This window comes from Schistocerca nitens, chromosome 4 (assembly GCF_023898315.1).
Source record: "Schistocerca nitens isolate TAMUIC-IGC-003100 chromosome 4, iqSchNite1.1, whole genome shotgun sequence".
In the NCBI taxonomy this organism is placed as follows: Eukaryota; Metazoa; Arthropoda; class Insecta; order Orthoptera; family Acrididae; genus Schistocerca; species Schistocerca nitens.
Window position 1 is genome coordinate 988,434,547 of NC_064617.1, and position 21,863 is coordinate 988,456,409.

Sequence of the window (21,863 nt, forward strand, 5' to 3'; positions counted from 1 at the left end):
CTAAATTTGTGATCCCTTGATGCCTCAGAACATGTCCTACCAACCAATCCCTTCTTCTAGTCAAGTTTTGCCACAAACTCCTCTTCTCCCCAATTCTATTCAATACCTCCTCATTAGTTATGTGATCTACCCATCTAATCTTCAGCATTCTTCTGTAGCACCACATTTCGAAAGCTTCTATTCTCTTCCTGTCCAAACTATTTATTGTCCATGATTCACTTCCATACATGGCTACACTCCATACAAATACTTTCAGAAACGACTTCCTGACACTTAAATCTATACTAGTTGTTAACAAATTTTTCTTCTTCAGAAACGCTTTCCTTGCCATTGCCAGTCTACATTTTATATCCTCTCTACTTCGACCATCATCAGTTATTTTGCTCCCCAAATAGCAAAACTCCTTTACTACTCTAAGTGTCTCATTTCCTAATCTAATTCCCTCAGCATCACCCGACTTAATTCGACTACATTCCATTATCCTCATTTTGCTTTTGTTGATGATCATCTTATATCCTCCTTTCAAGACAATGTCCATTCTGTTCAACTGCTCTTGCAAGTCCTTTGCTGTCTCTGACAGGATTACAATGTCATCGGCAAACCTCAAAGTTTTTATTTATTCTCCATGGATTTTAATACCTACTCCGAATTTTTCTTTTGTTTCCTTTACTGCTTGCTCAATATACAGATTGAATAACATTGGGGAGAGGCTACAACCCTGTCTCACTCCCTTCCCAACCACTGCTTCCCTTTCATGTCCCTCGACTCTTATAACTGCCATCTGGTTTCTGTACAAATTGTAAATAGCCTTTCGCTCCCTGTATTTTACCCCTGCCACCTTTAGAATTTGGAAGAGAGTATTCCAGTCAACATTGTCAAAATCTTTCTCTAAGTCTACAAATGCTAGAAATGTAGGTTTGCCTTTCCTTAATCTTTCTTCTAAGATAAGTTGTAAGGTCAGTATTGCCTCACGTGTTCCAATATTTCTACGGAATCCAAACTTATCTTCCCCGATGTCCACTTCTACCAGTTTTTCCATTCATCTGTAAAGAATTCGCGTTAGTATTTTGCAGTTGTGAATTATTAAACTGGTAGTTCGGTAATTTTCACATCTGTCAATACCTGCTTTCTTTGGGATTGGAATTATTATATTCTTCTTGAAGTCTGAGGGTACTTCGCCTGTCTCATACATCTTCCTCACCAGATGGTAGAGTTTTGTCAGGACTGGCTCTCCCAAGGCCGTCAGTAGTTCTAATGGAATGTTGTCTACTCCCGGGGCCTTGTTTCGGCTCAGGTCTTTCAGTGCTCTGTCAAACTCTTCACGCAGTATCACATCTCCTATTTCATCTTCATCTATATTCTCTTTCATTTCTATAATATTGTCCTCAAGTACATCGCCATTTTATAGACCCTCTATATACTCCTTCCATCTTTCTGCTTTCCCTTCCTTGGTTAGAACTGGGTTTCCATCTGAGCTCTTGATATTCATACAAGTGGTTCTCTTTTCTCCACAGGTCTCTTTAATTTTCCTGTAGGCAGTATCTATCTTACCCCTAGTGAGATAAGCCTCTACATCCTTACATTTGTCCTCTAGCCATCCCTGCTTAGCCATTTTGCACTTCCTGTCGATCTAATTTTTGAGATGTTTGTATTCCTTTTTGCCTGCTTAATTTACTGCATTTTTATATTTTCTCCTTTCATCAATTAAATTCAATATTTCTTCTGTTACCCAAGGATTTCTACAAGCCCTTGTCTTTTTACCTACTTGATCCTCTGCTGCCTTCACTACTTCAGCCCTCAGAGCTACCCATTCTTCTTCTACTGTACTTCTTTCCCCCACTGCTGTCAATAGTTCCCTTATGCTCTCCCTGAAACTCTGTACAACCTCTGGTTTAGTCAGCTTATCCAGGTCCCATCTCCTTAAATTCCCACCTTTTTGCAGTTTCTTCAATTTTAATCTGCAGTTCATAACCAATAGATTGTGGTCAGAGTCCACATCTGCCCCTGGAAATGTCTTACAATTTAAAACCTGGTTCCTAAATCTCTGTCTTACCATTATATAATCTATCTGATACCTTTTAGTATCTCCGGGATTCTTCCATGTATACAACCTTCTTTTATGATTCTTGAACCAAGTGTTAGCTACGATTAAGAAGTGCTCTGCGCAAAATTCTACCAGGCCGCTTCCTCTTACATTTCTTAGCCCCAATCCATATTCACCTACTATGTTTCCTTCTCTCCCTTTTCCTACACTCGAATTCCAGTCACCCATGACTATTAAATTTTCGTCTCCCTTCACTATCTGAATAATTTCTTTTATCTCATCATACATTTGACCAATTTCTTCATCATCTGCAGAGCTAGTTGGCATATAAACTTGTACTACTGTAGTAGGCGTGGGCTTCGTGTCTATCTTGGCCACAATAATGCATTCACTATGCTGTTTGTAGTAGCTTACCCGCACGCCTATTTTTTTTTTTATTCATTATTAAACCTACTCCTGTATTACCTCTATTTGATTTTGTATTTATAACCCTGTATTAACCTGACCAAAAGTCTTGTTCCTCTTGCCACCGAACGTCACTAATTCCCACTATATCTAACTTTAACCTATCCATTTCCCTTTTTAGATTTTCTAACCTACCTGCTCGATTAAGGGATCTGACATTCCACGCTCCGATCCGTAGAACGCCAGTTTTCTTTCTCCTGATAACAACGTCCTCTTGAGTAGTCCCCGCCCGGAGATCCGAATGGGGGACTATTTTACCTCCGGAATATTTTACCCAAGAGGACGCCATCATCATTTAACGATCCGTAACTGTTGATATTCCAACTTGGACTTTCCATTGCAAGTCAAAGTACGTCAGAATCTTTATATGACTCTAAATACTGGGCAAGCAAGGATTTCTTTTTTTAATTTTTTGTGATACTGTTATCATCCAGTATATTTTAATCTTCATAACTAGAAAGGAGTGTCACATGGAATTTCATTCCATATGTGTCTATTAACATGTCTTTCTAAGACCAATAACTTACTTGTCAGTGAAGAACCAGTTGGTAACTCTATTACATATCACCTTGAATAAGTCTCAAATTGTGATTCTTGAGTTTCTCCCAGCATATTTTTTGCTCGAACAGTCCATGGATATACTGCCGGTTCATAGTGTCCAACGGGCACAATATTTCGGCGATCAGACATGTTGCCATCATCAGGTGCACTGACAAACTGAGCTCCTGAGGGTGGGCGGCCAGTTTAAATCCCCTCCTCCCGCGGGCCGCTCTCTTCGCCGTCCGCGCCCGCGCGCCGGCGGTCGCAAAAACGTGGTTGTCGGAATCTGTCATAGTGTCGATGTGCTTGCTATGTCTGCCCTGGTCACCAGTTCGTACTTATTGCTGAGAGTCTTCTTAATTACATTCAATGCCGAGTCCCAAGCCTTGCTGAGATTGTAGCCGCAATCTCAGTCGATAAGATCTTCCCTGGTTAGAATTTCGATAGCCTCCCTTATAACGCTGTCCCAATATTTAGAGGTCTGAGCCAGGGTCTTGGTACGCTCATAATCCATCTCGTGTTTCTCTGACAAACAGTGCTCTGCTACCGCCGACTTATTTGGATATTTCAGTCGAGTGTGCCTTTGATGTTCTCGGCAACGATCTTCGATGGTGCGTACTGTTTGTCCGATATAAGTCTTCCCACACTCACAGAGAATTTGGTATATGCCGGCCTTCCTCAAACTGAGGTCATCTTTCACACTTCTCAGTAATGCTCATGTTTTATGCTATGAGCAAACGGAGGGATTCGCAATGGGCAGCCCACTCTCGCCGGTGGTCACGAATTTGTACGTGGAGTACTTCGAGGAGGAAGCCTTGGCGTCATCCAATTGGGAAACCTAGTTGTTCCTTTTGTTATGTCGATGACACGTTCTTCATCTGGCCCCATGGCAGGGACAAGCTCCTGGATTTCCTTACACATCTAAACTCCATACATCCAAATATCAAATTCACTATGGAGAATGAAGCAGGAGGAAGATTACCATTCCTGGACGTCATGGTCAAGAGAAGAGCTGATTGCACCCTGAGCCACGGTGTGTACAGGAAGAAAACGCACACTGACCTGTACCTGCATGCAGACAGCTGTCACCACCTTTCTCAGAGGAATGGAGTACTTAAAACATCAGTGTACAGGGTGGGCAGCATCTCAGATACAGAAATCTGCCCCAGGAATTGGAACACCTCAAAACCGTGTTCCGAAAAAACGGGTACTCGGAATGGCAGATTAGACGCACTCTCCATCCCACCACTACAGCACAACCTGTGGAGACGGATGAAGTCACGGAAGAAGAGGTAGCCACTGCCTTTATTCCGTACAATGGCACACTATCAGGGAAAATCGGCCATATATTAAAGAAACACTGAGTTAAAACCATCTTCTGCCCACCCAGTAAAACACGGGCATTACTGGGAAGTGTGAAAGATGACCTCGGTTTGAGGAAGGCCGGCATATACCAAATTCCCTGTGAGTGTGGGAAGACTTATATCGGACAAACAGTACGCACCATCGAAGATCGTTGCCGAGAACATCAAAGGCACACTCGACTGAAATATCCAAATAAGTCAGCGGTAGCAGAGCACTGTTTGTCAGAGAAACACGAGATGGATTATGAGCATACCAAGACCCTGGCTCAGACCTCTAAATATTGGGACAGCGTTATAAGGGAGGCTATCGAAATTCGCACCAGGTAAGGTCTTTTCAACCGAGATTGCGGCTCAATCTCAGCAAGGCTTGGGACCTGACACTGAATGTAATCAAGAAGACTCTCAGCAAGAAGTACATACTGGCGACCAGGTCAGATGTAGCAAGCACATCGTCGCTAGGACTGATTCCCACGCCCACGTCTTCGCGACCGCTGGCACGCGGGCACGGACGGCGAAGAGAGTGGCCCGCGGGGGGGAGGGGATTTAAATCAGCTGCCCACCCTCAGGAGCTCAGTTTGTCAGCACACCTGACGATGGCGACATGTCTGATCGCCGAAATATTGTGTCCGTTGGACACTATGAACCGGCAGTATACCTGTGGACTGTTCGAGCAAGTCTCAAATTGTTCATTTTATGTCTCTTGCCAAGATGTTCAAACCAGAAAACATCGCAGGTACTGGAAAATTTTTTAGTATTTTTGATACAGCATTCATGTAGGACGGAACAGGAGCATGTCAAACACCAAAATATATGTTGTTCCATATTTTAGATTTTACTATTCTGAGATAAATGTCAGTGTTGAATATCAGCCTGTTACAGTGGCCATTATCTTCTGTTGTGGAAATGAGATTACACCCATGCAAAATAGGTATTATTAGTTCCTTAAGATTCTGTTTTTTACTGAAACTATACAATGTGTCTCAGGAGAAATGGTCAATATGCAGGGATGTAACAGGAATGACCATTTGAAGCAAACAAATCTAGTATATGTGGGCTCTAAAACGCATACTTTCAGATCTATGAGCACTTCTTCATCTTTGATATTGTGAAACAGATCTCTTCTACTGCAATCTCTCTGCTTTTCCTATTTTGGGAAGCGGTGGTATGGACCAAAATGAGAACAAATTGTCTAGTAAACAGGGGCTCTAAAATGTATATCTTAAGAGCTATGAGCACTTGTTCAGCAGAAGAGATGTGTTTCACAGTAGTGATAATAAACAAGTGCTCCTAGCTTTTACGGTATGCACTTCAAAGCGCATGTTTATGGGACTTTTTTTCTTGTTTTCATCCATACTACCACGTTTCAAAATATCGAAAGCAGAGAGCTTAGAGTAGAAGAGATTTGTATTACAGTATCAAAGATGAAAGGTACATGTATGTATTTTAGATCTCATGTTTACTAGACATTTTTGCGACAACTGATCATTGCTGACATATCCCAGAATAATGATCACTCCTCCCGGGACACCGTGTACAGCTCACTCAATCAAAGACACAGAAAGAGCAAACAAGATATGTCTCATTCCTGTTTGCTCTGTCTTGGTTTGATAGGTAATGCTTTATAAAATACATACCAGGAAGCTGTTACCCCACAGTTCTCGAAAAACTGTTTGCATTCTATTTCATGTGTATACATTTTTTAAATCTATGGACTGAATAAAATGGATTTCTTTAGTCCCTAGGATACAAGATACAAATTCTACATTAAAGAAAGCAAACTGCCTTTAATGGTTACACTGTTCAACATGACAACTCAAGTTGTAAAAGCTACCGTGAGTAAGTGCTCAGCTGAAGGCAGGAAACTGAGGGCTGTTCAAAAAGTAACCAACTTTTATTTATGAAATCAATCTTTACTCAGATACAACTGTTTGACACTAGTCCCCTTCAGCTTCTACACAGCTCTCCCAATGCTGCTACCACTGCTGGAAGCATCAATGGAAAGTCTATTTCGGTATGATATGCAGCTGCTCCATGAATTCTTTCCTGTTCTTTTTTAGTTTGGGGAAAAACCTGAAGTCACTCGGTGCTAGGTCAGGGTAAAAGGGAGACTAACATACTACACCTGTGTTGTGTTTGGCAAAAAAATCTGAATTAATTAAGAATGATGAGCGGATGCATTATCTCGATGAAGGTGCCAACTGCCTGCAAATCTGGCCATTTGTGTCTCACCACTTCACAAAGGTGATGCAGAACCTCTTGGTAATACTCCATATTGACACTGGTGCCTTTTGAGGTGTACTCATATGGAAAACACTACTGAAGTCAAAAAAGATGGTCAGCATGGTTTTCACATTGCTGCAGACCTGCCTTGCTTTTTTGGGTCTCAGGGATGATGGATGCTTCAATTGCAAAATGGTTCAAATGGCTCTGACAAGGGAACCTCCCCATCGCACCCCCCTCAGATTTAGTTATAAGTTGGCACAGTGGATAGGTCTTGATAAACTGAACACAGATCAATTGAGAAAACAGGAAGAAGTTGTGTGGAACTGTGAAAAAATAAGCAAAATATACAAACTGGGTAGTCCATGGGCCTCATAGATAACATTATGGAGACAGGGAGCTCAGGAGCGCCGTGGTCCCGTGGTAGCGTGAGCAGCTGCAGACCGAGAGGTCCTTGGTTCATGTCTTCCCTCGAGTGAAAATTTTACTTTCTTTATTTTTGCATAGTTATTATCCGTCCGTTCGTTCATTGACGTCTCTGTTCACTGTAATAAATTTAGTGTCTGTGTTTTGCGACCGCATCGCAAAACCGTGTGATTAGTAGACGAAAGGACGTGCCTCTCCAATGGGAACCGAAAACATTTGATCGCAAGGTCATAGGTCAACCGACTCCTCCACAGGAAAACACATCTTATATATTCTATACGACACTGGTGACGGCATGTGCGTCACATGACAGGAATATGTTGTCGACCCATCTAACTTGTACACTTGGCGAATGGGTAAAAAGATTCTTCTATCTTGCCCGATTTAGTTTTGCTTGTGGATGTGATAATCATTCCCAAAAAAGTGATGAAAACATAAGAGCTTGTCACATAAACTGAAAATAAAAAATTAAACTTTTCACTCGATGGAAGATTTGAACCAAGGACCTTTCGTACCGCAGCTGCTCACGTTACCACGAGACCACGGCTCTCCTACGTTCTTATTGCTCTTGATGTTGCATATGTTCCCATGAGCTACTCAGTTTGTATATTTTGCTTATTTTTTCACAGTTCCATACAACTTCTTCCTGTTTTCTCAATTGATCTGTGTTCAGTTTTTCAAGGCCTATCCACTGTGACAACTTATAACTAAATCTGAGGGGGGTGCGATGAGGAGGTTCCCTTGTGAGCACTATGGGACTTAACATCTATGGTCAACAGTCCCCTAGAACTTAGAACTACTTAAACCTAACTAACCTAAGGACATCACACAACACCCAGTCATCACGAGGCAGAGAAAATCCCTGACCCCGCCGGGAATCGAACCCAGGAACCCGGGTGTGGGAAGCGAGAACGCTACCGCACGACCAGCTTCAATTGCAATGACTGAAACTTTGTTTCTGTGATAGCCTTAAACCCGGGATTCATTACCAGTGATCACTGTGTTATGAACATTGGGATTACTGTTTGCAGCATCCAGCATGTCCTGTAAGGACTCTGAACAGAGTTGCTCCGGCTCAGTTGTTAACAACTTTGACTCAATTCCCAGGTGGTACTTGTTTTTTTGTTACTTCTTTCATTTCTGCCAATGATTTATTACTGTAAAAAATGTTATGAAGCACCATGGTATAGAGTCCACACTAAACTGGATATGTCAGTTCCAAGGACAGAAAAAGGCAAAGGCAGACCACAGACAACGTAACCATGTGTAGTGAATTGCCACAGAGTTCAGACTAGCCTCCAGGATGAAGTCATCTTTACTTTCTTATATGTCAAAACAAAGATCAGATATGTGGCAATTTTGAAAATGATGATTATTATTAAGTCACTGCAAGTTTAATGCCAATAATTTTTTCTATTAATGGAATTGGCCAAGGGTATAATTTCTTTTTTTCTTATTGTAGTGAAACACATGTACATCACTGCTCTCAATAATTTTTTTCTGCTTGCGACATCAAAACTAGCAACATTCCCATTACTTTAAATTCAGTTGGAGTCTCCAAGCCTTTCCCTATCCTTATAACATTTCCTCCTCTTAGAAAATAGAATCTGGTTATACAGTACTCCACAAAAAGCCAGTTTCACACATAATACACAATTACAAATTTCTACTTTTACACTGAGGATTCAAAAGATAGCTGTACATTTTTGACAGTTTTATTTCTTTATTTATAATACCTCCAAATCACACAGAAATATGTTAACTTCTGGAAATTTTTGTATCGAAATGCATCCAAAACTTCTGTGAAAAACAGAAAGCAGTCAGTGCAATCCACCTACATGAAATTCCCTCACTTCCAGTCCTACTGGAGCATGTCAAAGTGTCCAAGCAAAATGACTCAAAAATCCTGGTTCCGGGAAATCTGCACCATGACCACCACTAGATAACCAATTCATTTCACACCTAAAAAGAATATTCCCTGTGGTTTACATTGTAGCTACTATCGACAGCTGAATGTTCTACACACATCAAATAACATTTTGCATCACTTCGGTTCCGAGAGTTCCGGAACCTATACAGAAAACTGGAATAGAGATCAACATAAATATCATTTCCGCCCATTTTATTGCTCATGAAAAACACACATTGCATGTTGTACCACCATACAGTGAGACCTTCAGAGGTGGTAGTCCAGATTGCTGCACACACTGGTACTTCTAATACCCAGTAGCACGTCCTCCTGCACTGGTGCATGCCTGTATTCATCGTGGCATACTATCCTTAAGTTCATCAAGGCACTGTTGGTCCAGATTGCCCCACTCCTCAATGGTGATTCAGCTTAGATCCTTCAGAGTGGTTGGTGGGTCACATCGTCCATAAACAGCCCTTTTCAATCTATCCCAGGCATGTCTGGAGGCATGCTGGCCACTCTAGTCGAGTGATGTCGTTATCCTGAAGGAAATTCAAAAGATGTGTACAATGGAGGCACGAATTGTCATTCATGAAAACGAATGCCTTGCCAGTAAGCTGCCGATACGGTTGCACTATCGGTTGGAGGATGGCATTCACGTATCGTACAACTGTTACGGCACCTTCCTTGACTACCAGAGGCATACGTCAGCCCCACATAATGCCACCTCAAAACAGCAGGGAACCTCCACCTTGCTGCACTCGCTGGAGAGTGTGTCTAAGGTATTCAGCCTGACTGGGTTGCCTCCAAACACGTTTCCGACAATTGTCTGGTTGAAGGCATATGCGACACTCATGGGTGAAAAGAATGTGATTGCAATCCTGAGCAGTCCATTTGGCATGTTGCTGGGCCCATCTGTACTGCACCGGGTGGTGTTGTGGTTGCAAAGCTGGACCTCTTCATGGACGTCAGGAGTGAAGTTGTGGATCATGCAGCCTATTGCGCACAGTTTGAGTCATAACACAATGTCCTGTGGCTGCACGTAAAGCATTATTCAACATGGTGGCATTGCTGTCACAGTTCCTTCGAGCCATGATCCGTAGGTAGTAGCCATCCACTGCAGCATTAGCCCTTGAGCGGCCTGAGCAAGGCATATCATTAACAGTTCCTGTCTCTCTGTATCTCCTCCATGTCCGAACAACATTGCTTTGGTTCACTACAAGATGCCTGGACACTTCCCTTGTTGAGAGCCCTTCCGGGCACAAAGTAACAATGCGGACGTGATCGAACCACGGAACTGCCTAGGCACGGTTGAACTACTGACAGCACGAGCCGTGTACCTCCTTCCTGGTGGAATGACTGGAACTGATCGGCTGACGGACCTCCTCCGTCTAATAGGTATTGCTCATGCATGGTTGTTTACATCTTTGGGTGGGTTTACTGACATCTCTGGACAGTCAAAGGGACTGTGTCTGTGATACAATATCCACAGTCAATGTCTATCTTCAGGAGTTCTGGGAACCGGGCTGATGCAAAACCTGTTTTTCATGTGTTTACTAAACATAAAAACATTCAGTTCTACTTAGGCTATGAGAAGTTTTGGTTTTGTCTTACTGCATCTTAATCAGCAGGCGCAGGTTAATTTGTGAAAGAATTGCACAGCAGGTGATCCCTGTGGTAATGACATAGTTACAGATAAATTAAAACTGTTCAACACATTCAATATATTCCTTTAAAAACTGTGGAAAAAGTGTATCAAATAAAACTAAACAAATACATATGGATTAGATTTACAAAGGTAAATATTGTATAAGCTTCCAAAAGTCAATGAACCTCTAAGAAAATTGTAAAGGGCATTAGATACAAGCAACTGAAAAGTGCTATCTTAGTTGGAAATACTAGTAAATATGTATCCAATAAATCTTGTGTTGGTTTGGTACCATAAATGGCTGATCTCCTTGGCAACTGGTTAATGATTTAAACTATATTTTCAGGAGGTTGGAAGGTAATATATCAGTCACATTAGTATGTGTGCATCTTATTCTTCTCAGCTGTCCTTCAAGCCCATCATTCATCTATTCCCTCAACCACATTATCGAATGCTTATCTTGCAACTTGAAGAGTCACATAATCTTCACATTCCAAGTGATGTAGCTAATGTGGTCTTGTTTTGACATTAGCCTATACCTACACGGAACTATATCTATGTGTAGTCACAAGATCTCATCTTCTTAATCCTTCTCTTTCTCGCCTTTGCGTGCTTCTTGTACCATGTACTGTCATACTGTTTTTAATTCCATTTGATAGTCTATAAAGTTTCAGCGCTGAACATATGGAACTAAAGTGAGCAAAAAAAAAAAAAAAAAAAAAAAAAATGGATAAAATTTTAATGGAAGCTGTAGGACAGAATGGCATAGCTGTGGTTACGATTCCTAGTTGAACTTTGGAACCCACAAAACACTCTGAAGGTCAGAGAAAGAAAGAACTTACCTATTAGGTTTACCTACAAAATGACATTGCTTATAATAGTAGGTCATTGTGGTGCTCAGACTGATGATGTGTTTTGACTGTTCATGCTAAGGGAATTACAAGAAAAGTGTTACATAATTTTCTTTATATCTGTGTCAGCAGAACACCACTGCCCTCTTTTTTTCAGTGCTTGGGCCTGCTTCTCTCGCTGTTCTTCCTGAACACATCTCCGTCCACATTTGCAGCTGCCAACTTTCCCCATAAGACGATACTTCAGTGTAACAGTAGGCTCTGGCTCTGAGCACTACGGGACTTAACTTCTAAGGTCATCAGTCCCCTAGAACTTAGAACTACTTAAACCTAACTAACCTAAGGACATCACACACATCCATGCCCGAGGCAGGATTCGAACCTGCGACCGTAGCGGTCGCACGGTTCCAGACTGTAGCACCTAGAACTGCTCGGCCACCCCGGCCGGCTGCAACAGTAGCTCCAAAACCATTGTTGAACCTGTCGTGAACTTACAAATGCAACTCATGGCCACTATTTGATGATTAATTGATCCCTCACCCACAAAAGCGGCAAGTAATAATTGTGGACCCTTTGCGATTGATTTTGTGGACAGGATAGCTTTGCTGCCAAATTGAATTCATCACAAAACCCCCTTATTTGCTTCTCTTAGTTTTGTTCAAAATAACTTAAGTTGCACTTCAACTGCTGATACAAGTGTTTGGCTCCACTTCAATGTGCACAGTTATTGGACATGTTTACTTGGGTCTAAGTATGTATTTATACTGTAGTTTATACCATTATTAGTATCTGTAGAGTTACATCGCACGTTCATTTCTGATTGCACGTAATACGAAGGCTTCCTTGACTCCTTATGGTACTCTTCAAGCATAGTCTGTCTGCCCCCAAGAAATGGGAGTCCGGAAAGCATTGAGGGCACTGTGACTGCAGTCAGAACTTCACCAGCTGCGTTCCATGATTTGAGAACTATTTTTCAGTTATGTATCTGTTCATCCCTGCTCATATTTTGTCACACAGGGGAAAAGGGAGGCACTCTCAGAAGTGAAAATGCAACAAACATTTGTTGTTGTTGTGGTCTTCAATCTGAAGACTGGTTTGATGCAGCTGTCCATGCTACTCTGTCCTATGCAAGCCTATTCACCTTCAAGTAACTACTGCAGCACATGTACATTTGAACCTGTTTACTGTACTTGTTAATTGGTTCAAATGGCTCTGATCACTATGGGACTTAACATCTGAGATCATCAGTCCCCTAGAAGTTTGAGCTACTTAAACCTAACTAACCTAAGGACATCACACACATCCATGCCCGAGGCAAGATTCGAACCTGTGACCGTAGCCGTCGTGCAGTTCCAGACTGAAGCGCCTAGAACCACTCGGCCACACCGGCCAGCTGTGTCTTGGTCTCCTTCTGTAATTTTTACCACAAACAATTACATCTAATAGTAAAGTTACAATTCCTTGATGTCTCAGAATGTGTCCTATCAACCAACAACGTCTTTTAGTCAAGTTATGCAATGAAATACTTTTCTCTCAATTCTGTTCAATACCTTCTCATAAGTTACATGATCTACCCATCTAATCTTCAGCAGTCTTTTGTAGCACTACATTTCAAAAGCTTTTAGTCTCTTCTTGTCTGAACCACTTATCATCCACGTTTCACTTCCATACAAGGCTACACTTCAGACAAATGCCATCGGAACAGAATTCCTAACATGTAAATTTTATATTTCATGTTAAAAAATTTCTCTTCTCCATAAATGCTTTTTTTTGCCATTGCCATTATACATTTTATATCCTTTCTACTAAGTAAGTAAAAACGTATTTCGTTTTACACTAAGATGTAAGTGCCATTCCACATGTTAATATCAGTTTGTATTTAATAAGTGTGTGCTTTGTTTATGCATAATATCTGCTAGAAATGACATGCCTGAGCAAACCCTACAACTTTGTTAACGAAGTGTTTGCATTGCTTTTATTAATTACACATATTTAAATGTGTGTTGTGGCTACTGTGGTACCTATGTTATTGATTTCTGTTGCAGGAGTTTTCTGTATGATAATGCAGTGTATGAGCAAAACTTAAGTAAAACAACACAGAATCAATTTCATGATCATTCTGATAATTTCCAGATCACAGCACATTTTTGAAGTGACAGAACAGAATTATCACTTTTTTTTTTTCTTTTTCTACTAGTTTTGAAACAGTCTGTCTTGTTTTTCATACATCTGGAACATGGGATGTAATAGATTCACGAGAGCACAGAATCAGAAAAAATTTTTTGCACTCTAGTGTCAGTTCGTGAACGCCATATAGTAGTTGGCACAGAACACTAAAAATATAAGAATTACAAGACTCATATTAAGGCTAGTTCACTCAACAACATTAGGTTGCACAACTCGTATCGTGAAAGAAGTTTTGTGTAGGTGGTTTCATATATGACTGCAGACACAGCAACACCTGCGTGCACTTCAGTTTTGTGTTTTTTCGAGTGTTGGAGTTGTCTCTGAAATAAAAGGTTTGCAGCTGTACGAGTGGGGGATTTAATGCATTTTCTGATGAAATCGCTGAAAAAGAAAAGAAATACGAGACATGATTGGGTTCTTGATTGGAGACCTCATTCAGTCATCTGAGAAGGTCCACAGAACAGTTCATATTGATTCTAAGTGGGTTAATAATGCAATAAGGAAGAAAGGTACTACACTGCATTAAGCGCTGTCACCTCAACTGAAACTACACATCAAGTTGTGCTTCTCGGATTGTGGGGATTCATGTTCATGTCTACAGTAGTATACCATGTTCCAAAATCAACTACTGCCAAATTTAGCATTTTTCTCTTCACAGTTCCGAACGGTAATAACTGTTTTATTTACATTGATATGGATGCAGCAGGAAGGTAATCTGATGGTGGTATCTCTGCGAACAGTGCTCTAAAATCGACAGCAAGTCTGGGACTCTCGGCCTGCCAGAAGATGCAATTTTATTGGGTGATGAGGCATTTCCACTACAACCATTGTTAATGAAGTCTTTTCAGTTCACTGAGCTTCAGCTTGAGCGTTTGCTGCATTGTGGAAAATGTATTTGGAATTTTGGTTTCCAAATTTCCTTTACACGATTTTCCTTAAACAAGAATCGGCCAACTTGAACCATGGGTTTTCAGTCTTGCAGACATGGGCTGTTCCAGAGTCAGATGTTTTGCTTGCCTGTATTTTTTTAACTGCTCCGTATTTGTATTCCTAACTGAGTGAATTTCAAGAATCAAGAATTTTATTCACCATAAATCATTTTACAATGATATTGGCTTCATCATACAGGATGTCAATACATTATAGTATACATTTTAAGCATTGCAGTGTACCAAATTACATCAGCAATAAGCTATACTATAACATACCATAGTATAGTATACCATGTACATAGTGTATTGTTAAGTCCCATAGTGCTCAGAGCCATAGTGTATTGTGTATTGCATACACTATGTACATACACATGACTTAACCACGACACATAATAATATGTTTAACTACAGAGAGCTTTTAAATGCTAATATCATCCTCAGGCATCTCAAAGACTTCTTTACTGTCATAAAATAGGTGATCTGGCAACCAGCTGTACCATTTAATTTTAAAAATTTTTATCACAAATTATTGAACACTTTGAGTGGGTTTACTTTGTGGCAATTTCCTGTTCTTGCTATCTGTGGTGTGGTATGTCTAAATTACCCTTACCTCTGGTGTTGTGTTCATGTATTTCCCCTCTGGCAATACAATCTGAAATATTATTTTTAATATAGAGTACAGACACATAAATGTATAAATTTATAATCGTGAGTATTCTGTGTCTGGAAAAAAGATGACGAAAGTGCTCCCTATGACTTCTTTTTTGTAACTTCAAAATGTTGTTGATGTGAAGGGTGTACCCCCATATAATCAGACCATATGAAATATGTGACTAGAATAGCCCAAAGTATGTCATCCTACAGTACTCCAAACTCACTATCTCACTTAGTTTCAAGATAAGGTGGTTGCCATGATCCTCCCATTAGAGTTTTGAGTCAATGTAAATACCTACGAGTTTTACTAGCTTATCACCTACTTCAGTTGATATTCTCATTAAAAGTTGTTGGTTTTTATCAGGATTGCATATGAGCTTAAACGCCATTCACATCTGAAATGTTGTGATGTGTGATGTAATTAGATAAATCATTGACAGCTGCAATGAAGAAGAGTCCAAGGGCAGACCCGTGTCTTACACCTATGCCGAAATCCATTACGGAAGAATTTACAATTCTGACTGACAGAAATTGTTTTCTGTTACCTAAATACAAACTTGTCACAGCTAAAGTGCTCTGGAGCTCAGATATGATCAATCCCTCGATGTTTAGGTCCCGTAGGGCAGCCGCAAGTGCAGCTACATATTGCTTCATGTTTTTGTAGTTAGCATAATTGAATTCAAACAAATATATAACATTTTCTTCCATTCTCCACTTCATATCTCAGTTTTCCGATCTGTTGACAGGACACCTAATCTCAAAACATATGCAACCAGAGCCGCCAAAGTTGGAACGAACCGAAACTACTTAGTACCACCATCGACTTGCGCTGTACATTATTCTGCCGTCTGCACGCACTTCCACACGACCTAGCTTCGTCTTGTTACGCAGAAGCAGAGAATGACAGCACCACTCATAGTGGCCTGGCAAAGAACTTAGAATATGAGAAAATGTGGCGCGAAAATCCAAACTTTTAATTAGAAACACGCGATTTATTGTGACAATGCTCGAACAGTCCACGGGTATATTGCCGGTTCATAGTGCCCGTTGGACACTATGAACCGCCAGTATACCCGTGGACTGTTCGAGCAACAAATACGCCAGGAGAAACTTAAGAATCATATTATTTTATGCTTTATGGATAAGCCTAGTAATCCAGTAACAACGTGCGCGCCTGGAAACTGAAAAGTTTTTGTAAGTTTGCAAAGTAATATATTCGAAAAATCTCAATCAAAAACAAAGATTAACTCACATACTTACATACATACATTAATACTTGTTCCACAGATCATCCTAGCTGAGCCTCACAGTCATCTTTTATTTTGTAAATGACGCTGTGGTCGCCTTCTGCCAGTAAAATTATTTATTTGTAAAACCCATTATTGCAATTTCGACCATATTTCTATTACTGAGTGGAATTAACTGTGCCTTAGCATACACCAAAACCTCAAAAATCATCTGACATGTCATGACACAGAATGTGGTTTCACTGCATTATTTTCATAATTACGACTTCTTGTGTATATTGCACTCTTTGAATTGATTGTGAACATGTTGCTATAATCTGCATTATTTTTGCTCACGTCTGTAATACTGCATAGAGAGTAAATGGTCCCGTATTCGTTTTTGTTTTATATAAAAAGGAAGCTGTTTCTATTACATGGTGCTCTGAGGAAATTTGTGCCCACCTATGAATCTGTGTGTGAATAGTTCAATTTAAATGTGTTTTAAGTATACTGATGGTGTGGCACAAAAGTACAAAAAACAGATGCCAACTAAAATAAAATAGAATACGATCAGCATATTTGTAATGTATTTAAATCGAGCAGCTCACGTGCGAATTTGTAGGCAGGAAGAAATAATGCCTACAGAACACTGTGACGAAACCAACTTCTATTTTATGTGAAAGAAAAACAAATGCGAAATCATTTACTTTCCATCCAATATTACAGATGTGAGCAAAAATCAAGCAGTATATGAGCAACATATTTACAATGCAATTCGAAGAGTGCAATACACATGTGGGAACTCGGGATATGGATGGACGTAGAATATCGAATACAGGATCCCTACGCAGAGTAACCCTACATTCTCAAAGATAAAGTACATGAGACATCTGCACACGACCAGAGCACAGAGTTTGCTAAACAGTCGGAGAGAGTCCAAACAGTCACTCATTCTGGTCAGCAGTGTTGTTGCGGTCGATCGGCACTATAAAGGCGCCCCTCCCCTACAGTGTGAAGTATGCGGGAGGAAATGAAGGAGCGGCCCCAAAGTCAGCGAGGCGACGTGGCAGTTGGTCGGCGTCAGGCGTACTGTGTGCTAACTTTGCCTGACCAGCTGCGTCGTGCCTGGCCCAAAGGGCGGGGGAGGGGGGGGCGGGAAGGGGCTGGACTGTTTCTCATAAGGGATGAGGTGCAGATGCACTTGACCCATCATGCAGTGGCTGACACTTTCACAAGACATGACTGGACCGTTTCTTGAAGTTGTGGTGGCTGTCATACAAATGCTGTACAGGTGGTATATATGTGATTGATAGGGAAAATGTCTAATGTGTCCACATGGGACGCCGATGGTGTTAACAATGAGAAGAGAGGTGGGTAAGGAGGCCACATGTACCAAAGGGTCTCTTAGCTGATCAAAGTGACAGAGTATTTTGAGAGGATGATGTGACTGATGTGAGCCGCTAATTTATTAGCCAGAGTGCACTTTAATGGGTGTGGTCTGCATGGTGATTGTCCATGATGGACTGGAGGTCGAGATGAGGCAGGAATGCTGATGCTGAGTTCCAATACGTTTTGGGTTGTGCTTGAACTCGGTGTAGGCAGAGATGCAGTCACAGAGTCTGGCACTGTTGTGTTGAACTCATCTTCAGAAGAGACGCTGAAGTAGTCAGTGACACTTTGAGGTGAATAGTCCAACTGACAGTGGTTGCACTTTCATTGTGTTGTCTTCGATTCCCCTGATGTGTCAAATGTGATGATGTAGAGCATCGTCATCCTGTGGTAAGTATGTGGTAATTGAATGTGGAAACAGATGAATGTAGTCAGTGATGTTGTTGAAAACTTGCAGCAGACAGTGATTGAGCTGTGTTCTGGTCAGTCATGTGGAAAGAGATGTGGTGATAGTGTGCTGTCCAGTTGAAGGGGTATGCTCAGAGATGCCATTAGCAGAGGAGCCAGTGGTGAGGAGAAACACAATGTGCTGGCATGTGTTTTGTTGCATGTCTGGGATCAGTATCAGTGCAGAAGCTAGATGGAGTGAGGAATGAGTGTGATCGCACATTGGGTAGGCATGACTGGTTGGCAGGACCGGGATCATGAGCATGCTGCCACAGTCATCATGATGGGATGTGTTGAGACGATGAGCTGCTCATATGTGGATGCAGAAGTAACAGGGTCTCAATACAGAGTGTGTATGATGATGCACAGCAGTCGACATAGTGTTGCTGAGTTGCTAAGAACTAGTCAGATGAGGAGGCACACGGCCTGAGTGTGCGTCAGATGTACAGTTATCTTCTTGCTGCATTTTCTGAATGGTTAATGTAACAGGTAGGGGCGAAGATGCCAGGGTGAAAGATCTTGGGATGCAGAGGCCCATGTGGAAGTACAGGGGCACAGTGTGGTGAGTGAATAGCGACAAAGATGGCGCCGCACGGTAAAACAGTAAATGAGGACGGCTCCGATAAATGTGACTATAAAAGTGTTAACAATTGTAAGATGTATGACAAAAAAGTGATTAAAGGTATTCGGTGTAAAGGCTGTCACCGCTGGTTCCACGAAAAGTGCGCTAAAACGAGGACTACATATGGACTTGTTTCACGTGTGTTAGTCATGCTGTGAAAAACAAATTTAGAAACACCATCATGGAAAAAGACCAAAAAATTAGAGTACTTCAAAGTGATTTACTTACTCTAAACAACAAATACGCTACTCTGAAGGATAAGTGTACAGGTGGTGCAAAGGTACATCTTCAATTAAAGGAACCAAGTGTAAACAAACCAGATTCCTTCTCGGTAAGAGAAGACGATTTCTCGTTTAAGGAAGATTATGGACACAAAGAAACATCGAAAGAAGTCTTCTCAGCGTCGTGTAAAAACGATTCTACGAAGAAGATACAACAGAAGAAGACGGTGAAAATATTCGGCGACAGTCACGGCCGCAACATTCGGGAACTCTTGACAAACAGTGTAAATAACGATGTTCATATCTCAGGCATTATAAAGCCTGGTGCCAGTTTTGACAATGTGGTTAAAAGTGTTAACGAAGATTGCTCAAAACTCACAAAAAAAGACAGTGTGGTGATAATAGGAGGTGCAAACAACGTTTACAGAAATGAAGCCACGGCCTTTATTAAGAAGCTGATCACAGTGCTGCGGTTCCTGCATTTTACAAACGTATTTGTAACAACGCTCCCACAAAGGTATGATTTTCCGGACTGGTCGTGTGTTAACAAAGAAATTCGACGAACGAATTATAAGTTAAAAAGTTTTTGTGCCAAATTTGTAAATGTAAAGCTCATAGATATTGATACTTACAAAAGAAACTGTTTTACACGCCATGGAATCCATCACAACAAACATGGTATGAAAAGATTAGCTGTGAGCATTAACGATGTACTTGAACAGATATCTCATGATAACGAAAACAGACCTGTTATTGCAATGGAAGCCCCTTCACAGGGAAGCTAATGCGGCGGACGAATTCCTATGGAAGTAGGTCCGAAAGAACTAACAAAGCGAGGGACCGTAAATTTGCAATAAAAACTCACATAGGTGTAAACTTTGCCGACAGTTTAATAGATACTGTAAATTCTTTAGTCAGTAAAAATAGGTTCATAATGCACTTAAACATAGGTGGTGTGTCGGGAGAAATGATGAACAAACTATATGATTTAGAAACACTCATAGGGCAAATTAACTCTGTAAAAGTCATATGTTTGAATGAACATTGGCTTAAATGGGACAATGTCAAGCTACTAAATTCACTCTCAGGATACAAGTTAGCATCGAGTTTTTGCAGAAAATAGGGGTATGAGGGATCATGTATATTAGTTGAACAGATACAAAACTTCGAAGCCAAAACTACTTTCGATTGTTTAAATGAGGACCAGGTATTCAAAAGCTGTTGCATTGAGCTGTCTGAATATGGTTTACTAACCATAAGCATATATCATGTCCCAGAATATTGGGCTACTAGGGCATTTCTAGAGAAATCTGAAACTCTGCTAAGTAGGTTGCAGGTAAGGAAACCATATAAAAAGATTGTAATTTGTTCTGATTTTAATATAGATATGTTGTTGTTGTTGTTGTGGTCTTCAGTCCTGAGACTGGTTTGATGCAGCTCTCCATGCTACTCTATCCTGTGCAAGCTTCTTCATCTCCCAGTACCTACTGCAACATACATCCTTCTGAATCTGCTTAGTGTATTGATCTCTTGGTCTCCCTCTATGATTTTTACCCTCCACGCTGCCCTCCAATGCTAAATTTGTGATCTCTTGATGCCTCAAAACGTGTCCTACCAACCGATCCCTTCTTCTAGTCAAGTTGTGCCACAAACTTCTCTTCTCCCCAATCCTATTCAATACCTCCTCATTAGTTACGTGATCTACCCACCTTATCTTCAGCATTCTTCTGTAGCACCACATTTCGAAAGCTTCTATTCTCTTCTTGTCCAAACTGGTTATCGTCCATGTTTCACTTCCATACATGGCTACACTCCATACAAATACTTTCAGAAACGACTTCCTGACACTTAAATTTATACTCGATGTTAACATATATATATATATATATATATATATATATATATATATATATATATATATATATATGTATATATATGTATATATATGTAAGAGACGAAAATAGATTTGTTACCACCCTGAAGGATTGGTTGGCTACAAATGGCTTAACACTAAATTTTACTGAGTACATGAGGGTAACAGCCACTTCTGCCACAAGCTTTGATAAAATAGTGAGCAGCAAAAATTATGGGAATACAGAAAAACGTGTATTAGACTTAGGAATATCTGATCACTCAGCACTTTTTATGTCATTGCCATACGTAGACAAAACATATAAGCCCACAGTCAAATTGGTCAGAAATGTCAGCCAGCCAAATATAAACACATTTATCTAGAAATTAAAGGCAACCTACTGGACCTTCAGTAAGCAATAATTACAACACTTTCATATCTGAATTCAAGAACATTTTCAATGAATGCTTTCCCCTTGTATCAACACGTGATAAATACAATAAAAGTAAGACATGGATTACGGAAGGTATCAGGATCTCTAGTATTAGAAAGAGGGAAACGCATAAAGAAGCGAAAACCAACCATGATGCTGAATTTATTAGGTACAAAATCAAATACAAAAAATATTTGATTGGGTAGTTAAACAAGCAAAACAATTGGCAAACAGTAAATATATAGCTAATGCCTCAAATAAATCAAAAGCAGTATGGCAGGTTGTCAAGAAAGAAACAGGTACTGAAGAAACAAGGGAAACGCATAAAGAAGCGAAAACCAACCATGATGCTGAATTTATTAGGTACAAAATCAAATACAAAAAAATATTTGATTGGGTAGTTAAACAAGCAAAACAATTGGCAAACAGTAAA

At 40.5% G+C, this 21,863-nt stretch overlaps 1 protein-coding gene across 1 annotated transcript in view; it reads right to left on the reverse strand.

The window, feature by feature from the left end:
• LOC126253705 (mitochondrial enolase superfamily member 1-like) overlaps positions 1-15,808 on the reverse strand; it is a 90,314-nt gene extending 74,506 nt beyond the window's left edge. Inside the window, exon 1 of the mRNA XM_049955237.1 lies at positions 15,786-15,808. The gene's annotated coding sequence lies outside the window, so the exon portion shown is untranslated. The remainder of the gene's footprint in view (positions 1-15,785) is intronic.
• Positions 15,809-21,863: the final 6,055 nt, after the last annotated feature.